Source organism: Fundulus heteroclitus, unplaced genomic scaffold (assembly GCF_011125445.2).
Source record: "Fundulus heteroclitus isolate FHET01 unplaced genomic scaffold, MU-UCD_Fhet_4.1 scaffold_28, whole genome shotgun sequence".
Classification (NCBI taxonomy): domain Eukaryota; kingdom Metazoa; phylum Chordata; class Actinopteri; order Cyprinodontiformes; family Fundulidae; genus Fundulus; species Fundulus heteroclitus.
The window spans coordinates 3,016,808-3,025,440 of NW_023396689.1; the positions used below are offsets into that span (position 1 = coordinate 3,016,808).

General features: G+C 37.1%; 2 long non-coding RNA genes across 3 annotated transcripts; one reads left to right on the top strand and one right to left on the bottom strand.

Moving 5' to 3' along the window:
• The first annotated feature begins 4,797 nt into the window (after positions 1–4,797).
• Positions 4,798–5,746, top strand: LOC118559410. Its single transcript, XR_004928846.1, has 2 exons — positions 4,798–5,066; positions 5,625–5,746. It is a non-coding gene; the product is annotated as an uncharacterized LOC118559410 (long non-coding RNA).
• Positions 5,747–6,384: 638 nt separating this feature from the next.
• On the bottom strand, positions 6,385–7,771 carry LOC118559409. Of its 2 annotated transcripts, none has more exons than XR_004928844.1 (4): positions 7,533–7,771; positions 6,946–7,039; positions 6,654–6,741; positions 6,385–6,515 (listed from the first exon to the last, which is right to left on the bottom strand). It is a non-coding gene; the product is annotated as an uncharacterized LOC118559409 (long non-coding RNA). The 2 variants fall into 2 exon arrangements; XR_004928845.1 differs by having other exon boundaries at positions 6,633–6,741.
• Positions 7,772–8,633: the final 862 nt, after the last annotated feature.

Consider the following 8,633-nt stretch of genomic DNA (forward strand, 5'->3'; position numbering starts at 1 on the left):
TTTGCTCAGCAGTGGTTTTCTCCTTGGAACTCTGCCATGCAGGCCATTTTTGCCCAGTCTTTTCCTAAAGGTGGAGGCATGAACGCTGACCTTAACTGAGGCAAGTGAGGCCTGCAGTTCTTTGGACATTGTTGTGGGGTCTTTTGTGACCTCTTGGATGAGTCGGTACTACGCTCTTGGGGTAATTTTGGGCGGCCGGCCACTCCTGGGAAGGTTCACCACTGTTCCATGTCTTCGCCATTTGTGGATAATGGCTCTCACTGTGGTTCGCTGGATTCCTAAAGCTTTGGAAATGGCTTTATAACCCTTTCCAGACTGATAGATCTCAATTACTTTCTTTCTCAATTGTTACTGAATTTCTTTGGGTCTCGGCATGATGTGTAGCTTTTAAGGATCTTCTGGTGGACCTTACTGTGTCAAGCAGCTCCTATTTAAGTAATCAGGCCTGGGTGTGGCTAGAGAAATTGAACTCAGGTGTGCACAACCACAGTTATAGTATGTTTTAACAAGGGGAGCAATCACTTTTTCACACAGGGCCATGATGGTTTGGATTTTTTTCACCTTGAATAATAAACACCTTCATTTACAAATTGTATTTTGTGTTTACTTGTGTTGTCCTTGGCTATTGTTTAAATTGGTTTGATGTTCCGAAACACTTAAGTGTGACAAACATGCAAAGGAACAGGAAATGAGGAAGGGGGCAAACACTTTTTCACACCACTGTATATGGGTCGCAGATAATTCTTTTTTGAGAATCTTGAATTGCCTAAATTATCAATTGAATCGTCCTCTTCTATGGATATTAGTTTGGGTGAGATCCACAAAGTGATTTCATAATTTCCTAATAATAAAGCTGGGGGATCTGGTGAGTTTTGTATGGAACATAGCAATATATTAGTCCCTTTCATATTGTGTTTACTTAATCACTCTTTGCAGATTTGTAGTTTACCCTATACTCCCTATAACGGCAAAATTCCCTTCTACTTCAAAAATTATCCTGGCTTCAAAAATTAAACCTTATATCGTCCCATCTCTCTACTACGTCTAGAGAGCCAGGCCAATTCTCAATACCCAAGTACACAACTACTTGTTTAAGTTCTTGCCTACTTGACAAGTATATTTCACATGTACATTCTTGGGAAGTACAGCAGAAAGTGTGTACTGCAAAGTATGGGAGAATGAGGACGACAACGTACGGTCCGTACTCGGTCATGTCATGTTGCCATCTGACAGGAAATGGTGGATGTTTCTTGGCTCAAACAAAACTCTATGTCTTAGATCAGTTTGTTAATATTTTCACATTTACAATAGATACTAAAATAAAAAAAACTTAATTTAAATCAATATCATTTATCAATATCATAATTTAAATTTAATATCAAATATACATACATAATTTGGATGAAGTGCCAGTGTTAAGTTAAAACATTTTAAAATAATAAACAAAAGTTTATCATAAAAAGCTTCACTATGTAAATAATGGTTGTTTACTACCTTATTACTTTTTCAGACTTCTGTTAACAGTGAATCATAATTGTCCACAAAAATGTACAACCTTTGCTTAGAATTTTTATTAGTCTAAATTGAGTAATATTAGTAGATGATGAACAGCTTTAGAGTTACACAGTTGATTATTTATTGTATTATTCCTTAAGCTTGCACTGGATCCATACAAAATAACTAATTAAAGAATCACTTTACATTTTTAATTTCTTTTACCAACCTACATCAGGTCAGATTTTTTAATTTACAACTGTATGATTGAGTTATAATAACTAGCAAACACTGATTGACAAGCTTATTTTTAATGCACTATCATCAGGTAAACTCGGATATCTACAGTATTAAAGACAGAAACAACATGTTTTTATTAAAAGGATGTATTTATTAGTATAACAAAACAAAAGACAGATGGCCAGCAGGCAGATACAAGGAAGTGATTACCTGTCAAATCATAAGAAAATATTATTATTATAATTAATAAATAATAAATGTAAAGAAGATAGTGGAGGAGATGATTGCAGGACATGAGGGTGAACAGGATCCCTGGGAGATGTTGGGAAACTGTATCCAAACCTGGATTTGCGATTTTCCTCATGCAGATTTTTTGGCACAAAACAATAAAAAATTTAAAAGTTAATAGAATAGGAAAAAAAAAAAAGTTTGTCTCTCAGTGGGGAAATTCATCTGTCTTAGCAGCAACAAACAGTAATGTGAAATGCAAAGGAAGCTTGCAGATAGACACAAAGGAAAAAAGTATTACATACCTTCATGCAACCTTAAGTATGAAGAGACATACAGTAAAGGCAAATTTGAAAGAAAAAAAAATACTGTATGGTTTTTAGCGGTTAAAAATAGCATAACCAAAAAAATGAAAGACCTGCACAACTGATTAGGTGATTTTAAGAAATGTGTAAAAGTTGTATGTATGCATAAAAACAGACTATATACAACAACTAGAAAAAGCTGTTCCTGCGTAACAGCGAGTGAGAATGCTAATCTGCAGAATGATTGAGCAGAAGATGCAGAAAACATTGAATTCAGATTTGAACAATTTGAAAAAAATAAGAATTTGAAGGGATTTGAAGAAATAGAAGAATTTGAAAAAATTTGAAGGAATTTGAAGAATTTGTAAAAAAATTTAAGGAATTTGAAGAATTTGAAAATGTTGAAGAAATTTGAAGAATTTGAAAAATGTGAAGAAATTTGCAGAATTTTAAAAAATTTAAAGGAATTTGAAAAAAATTTAAGAGTTTGAAGAATTTGAAGAAATTTGAAAAATTTGAAAATTTTCGAAAATTTTGAAGGAATTTGAAAAATTTGAAGATCAAGAACAATTAGAAGAATTGGAATTGGGCTGCACAGTGGCACAGTGGCGCAGTGGGTAGCGCTGTTGCAGCAAGAAGGTCCTGGGTTTGAGTACACCCCTGGGTCTTTCTGCATGGAGTTTGCATGTTCTCCCTGTCCATGCGTGGGTTCTCACCGGGTACTCCGGCTTCCTCCCACAGTCCAAAAACATGACTGTTAGGTTAATTGGCTTCTCCAAATTGTCCTTAGGTGTGAATGGTTGTTTGTCCTGTTTGTCTCTGTGTTGCCCTGCGACAGACTGGGGACCTGTCCAGGGTGTACCCTGCCTCTCGCCCACTGAACGCTGGAGATAGGCACCCGCGACCCCATGAGGGATTAAGCGGTTTGGAAATTGGATGGATGGATAGAAGAATTGGAAGTATAGCATTCTCACTGATAATAAAGAAAAAACAGGAAAACAATAAATGAGAATGCTGACTCAACATTCTCACTGATTAAAAAAAAGACTGACCAAAACCAGCAGACGTGAATATTTTTTGATTTTGTCGGGAGTAAGTGATGGTTATAAAGTCAGTTGCTGGGGGGAAAATTATAAACGGATCACACTCTACAAACTATGTTTACATAAATAGGCAATCTAAGGGAAAAGTGCACTTTTTAATAGGAAAGGTTAAAGTGCTCTGTTTGATCACAAAGAGATACTTATCAAAATATTTGTTTTCCTATGAATTAACATGGTGAAAAGTTGCTAGAAAGACAAACAAAATTATATATATATATATATATATATATATATATATATATATATATATATATATATATATATATATATATATATAATTATTAATGTAATGAATCGTGGAGATAGAACCCAAATGTGAGCCAGACACGGAGCTGAGTGTTGAAAAAGGGGTTTAATAACAAAATCCAGGAGGCAAAAAAGGGAAACATACGGGATTCAAACAGGACCAGACATAAGCTAAACTGACTCAAAAAACAGGAGGGCAAAGAACAGACACGGATTAGCAGACGGGCAGGTAAAATAACAGAGGTTAGGAAGTGCTTACTGCAAGCTGACGGGAGGAAACTACACAAGACATTCTGGCAACAGACAAATAACTAAGGTGGGCTTAAATAGGTGACGGAACAGGGGTCCGTTCTTCGTACGTCGCTAACTCAGTTAGCAGGATTTCATTGTTGACGATTTGGCATGATCTTGGATCGTTTGGTTCTTCGAAAGACATCCTGCACTTGTTGTCATAGCAACATGTGCGCCAGCTTAAACCTGCTCCAGAGCAGGCTTATTTCATGTAAACAAGATTAGATCACAGCTGTATAAGCGGAGGAGATAGGGAAGTCTGCCGTAGCCATGTCCATTTTTACGACTGCAACCTGTTGCGGAAGGTGCAAGAATAATTTGCAGATTTTTTCGAATTAATCACGTATTGCGCAATAGACAGGATCCTTTAGAGCAGCGCGACAGTGTGATTGTAGAGAGATTTTTCTTGGTGGCTGTTATAAACAGACACACACATCATTTAACATTGGCTTTTGAAGAGGAATAAGGAGTGTTGGAGCCATAAATCTAAAATATTTAAGTTATTTGTATGATAGTTTGCTTTTTATTTTTATCATATTCAGTAAGAAGATTTGTTCGGGCCATTTTATTGTGAAGTTTAGTTTACTTTGAAAGGCTTGCTTCCTGTCGAGCCGTATATTGTATTAAAAAAAAACTATGGATGGATTATCTAGACACGGAGCAATACAGTTTTACCGTGTAAACTGTGGATGACTTGGAAAAGGAAGATTTTCGTTTTTTATGGATAAAGATTTTTTTTTTTGTTAAAATTCCCAGTTTGCACGTGTCCTTTACTTCCCGTGTCTAAGGAATGACACTGAAATTTGGATCTCTTGACATAACAGCTGTGTCTCAATTCGGCGGCTGCGTCCTTCGAAGGACCCAGCCTACTCAGCCTTAGGAGGACCCAGCCATCGGAGGATGCTCCGGAGGATCCTCAGCCGTTGGTAAATGGGACGGTCTAGCCTTTGGAGCACTTCCTGGTTGCGACACGACGTCATCACGTCTACCCCAAGCCCGGCGAAAACAGCACCAGCGCCGATAAACGACGCAAAAAAATGGATATTGAATTATTTTTTTTATTTACTTGTTATTGGAGGAGGAGAGTCAGTTTAGCCGGCTTCGGCGGCAGTAAAACCGGCGACGAATTTTTCTCAGGCTGGAGGAGCGCAGTGGAAAGGTAACATTTACCTGCTATTATTTTCACCCACAGGGGTCTGCTACTGATCATAATATACCAGTTATTAAACAAACGCTTGTCAGCAGATTGATGAATATGTTTAAATATAAAATGTTATATTTATTTGTAAGACTTGATATAGGCTTATGTTTGTAACTTTAGTAATTTGAATTGAATAGTTAAATGTGTACAAACCCTGTAAATAACTGACTTAAATCACTACTTTCACTATCACTAATGTTGTGTTGAGAAGCCAAACTAATATTGAGAAATAAATCATTATTTGTCTAAATTGTTATCCCCTTACTGCCTGATTTTATTTGTAATTATATAACGAAAAAATAATACAGGAAATATAAATCTAAATATAAAAACGTAAAAAAAAAAAAAGTTAAATAGGGGATCTAGATGAAGTAAAATAAGTAAAGGCCAGAATTGTTTGGTCACAAATTAGCAACACCAGGCGTTAAGGGGTTAACATTCACTAGAATTATATCAGCTAAAATGACATTGCTATCATCTAATCCTGTTGTTCTTAATGTTCATGTCTCTATCCAGACAAGGCCGATGTACCGCTGCATCAACTTAAATGCACAACATCTGCCTGGGAGCCGGTGACATCATGGCCCCAGACGATGAAGTGCAGGACGACATGCCAGAGGATGAGGAGGGGGAGAACGTGTTGGAGGCAGTCAGCGGTGCTCCCTGGCGGGACCAGCTGTCTGCCGAGGTGTCTGCCCTGGAGGAGGGTCTACCCGACCACGATTACATTTAGATGGCAAGTATAATCACTTTTTAGCTTTTCTCATGTAAGGGTTATGAAAACAGTTGTAGTAAAGTCATTTTCTGCGTCGTCTTAAACATTTTTAGGAACATGGCAGCCGTCGATTGGGTCAGCCCTGCAAACCCTGATGGACGATGTGGTGAACAGTGGAGAGAGGCATCCCCCATCCCCCCAGATGGTGTCCCACTCGCAGTGATAAGACTCCAAGGTCATCTGTGTGGCATCCCATCCAGTCCAGCAGCACCACCAGGGACTCCTGCTCAGTCAAAATTGTATATATATATATATATATATATATATATATATATATATATATATATATATATATATATATATATATTCTTTAGTAATATTTATTTTATATCTTCTGTAAATAGTTAAAATGTTTTTGATAGTTTATTGTAAATACTTGTTTCCCTAAAAATAAATTGATGTTATCACTGAGAAGTTGTTCTAAGTTTACTTAAATTGTAAAGAAGTGATGAAACAGATGATGTAAAAGGTTAAAAGACTTTAAGAACACACAGACAACAATAACTTTTATAAACAATTTAATAATTTAATTTAACAATAACAGCAACACAGAACCTGAGGATAAACCATGGCCGGGTGGCAGCAGTAGGCTTCCCACTGACCTCCTGCCCTGTCCCTGGATCTTTGCATTCCTAAAGTAGAGGAAAACAATTTGTGTCAACAGATGGAGTGTTTATATATATATATATATATATATATATATATATATATATATATATGTGTGTGTGTGTGTGTGTGTATTTCATTACATTAGCCAAACCTGAACATACTTTGTATTTTTTTTCCAAGTTGTCCCACTTTTTTTTGGCCTGTTGTGGCTCAACTTCACCCTCCAGGCCTGTTTTTTGCAGGATTGTTCTAAACAAGAGAAATGAGAAGAGATAAACACACAAGGGTCACTAATATCACAACTATAAGATTAAAAAAAGTGACATCTGGGCATCATTTGATGTGATCAAAAGATTATATTTGTACGTTGGTGTTTGAACAGGACTTCTTTGAACTTGTGTGACTTTTACATATAAATGCAACATGTATATGGAATTATGTCTCAACTCTTACCTCCATCCGACTGCGGCAGTATTTTTGGCCCTGGTAAAGAGGTGGTCATTTTGCCCACGGAGTTTTATCAACTCCTCTGTATGCTCCCTGCTCCCTAGAACAAAATGACATGTAAAGCATATTTCTGTTATGTCAACAGGAAAAATGACTGTTCTGTATAATTACGCCAGTATTGTTCTTCAAGTGAATTATACTTTAAACCTTATTATACTGTACTGTAAATTAACTATACGTTATTGAGTATTCAAACAAAACGTTTGCAGTATTGACAGCCCAGCACAGCTGGACTGATGTTATTTCTTCAGCTGCATTAAGCTTTGACAGTTCTAATCACTTGTAATAAACTGTGTGAGAATAAATTGATCGGATTTGTGAGGGACATGGCTATCAGCACAGTTACAATAAGATGTAGGTTAAAATAAAAAATTGTGACATTTTTATTCAGTCTTTTAATGTTGCTAAAAGTCTCGTATCAACAGATTAGCTCTAAGCTTTAGCTTTAGCTGGTCCTACAAATTCCGGTGGCTCCGTTACCGTCATGTATTTTAATAATGTTCAGTTAAAAAAAATAAAAACAAACTACTTACATAGCTGTACTCAGCACTACTGCCAGCGCTGCTGCTGCTTTCCATTAGTCTTGATGAAAATCCGCCTTCTTTCTTCTTCTTAAACTACTAAAAAAAAGCGAGCAAAGCACTTTGGGAAATCTTATGGCAGGCAAGGCCAGTAAGGATGGTCGCGGTGCATCCTCAGAATTCGGGGAAAAGGAGGACGCATTTGAAGGCTGCATTTTAAGCGTCCTCAGAATTTTTGCCAAATGGGACAGCCTCCGCGCATCGTTGTGACGTCACCGGCCTTAAAATGCGTCCTTCGAAGGACGCAGCCGCCGAATTGAGACACAGCTAACAAGTGCCTTTTTAAAATAAAGTGTAATAATGAAAGGCTACCATTTTGTAGAATATTCTTGTATTTCACTTTTACTTGTTCCTTCTAGTGGGTCCTGTGGAGGCTCTGACATAAAAGAACAAAGTAAATATGAGATTATTAAAATGCAAAAATTCATGCTGTAGAAAGTGATAGAAACATCTACCATGGACAGTATTTATGCATTAATTTGTCTGCTGCTTTTTACCAGCCCTCTCTCCTGGCTTTAACAGATTTTGAGGTGTTTTAATTAATGACTCATATTCGGCATAACCCTCCATTAAAAGCTCGTGTTCTGCACAGAAAAACTGTGGGCGTTCTTTGGCCATGCTGAACAGCCAATAGCAGCGCTGCTGATCAATGTTTCTACTATCGATACATTTCCCCTTTTAAACAAACGCATGAACGCGCAGTTGTCTCAGATAACTCAATCCAGCCATGCTAATCGTAAACAACAGGTGTGTTCAAAGAACCCAATTAGCCGGATCATGATTAGCCGGATGAAATCATCTTGGATGTCTCATTTGATCTTGGATGTTTTAAGCAACGTACGAAGAACGGACCCCAGGGGAGCAGGGCGGGACTAATTAACAAAAACAGGTGGAAGTGATAAAAGGAGCACACTGACTGATGGACAAAAACCCTAAGGTAGAAAATAAGACCAAATAGACACCAACAAAACGAGGATCCAAACAAGACAGAATCTCAAAACAACCAGACAATCAAAAACAGGAGAGAGGAGGAAAACTAAAAATAATAACATA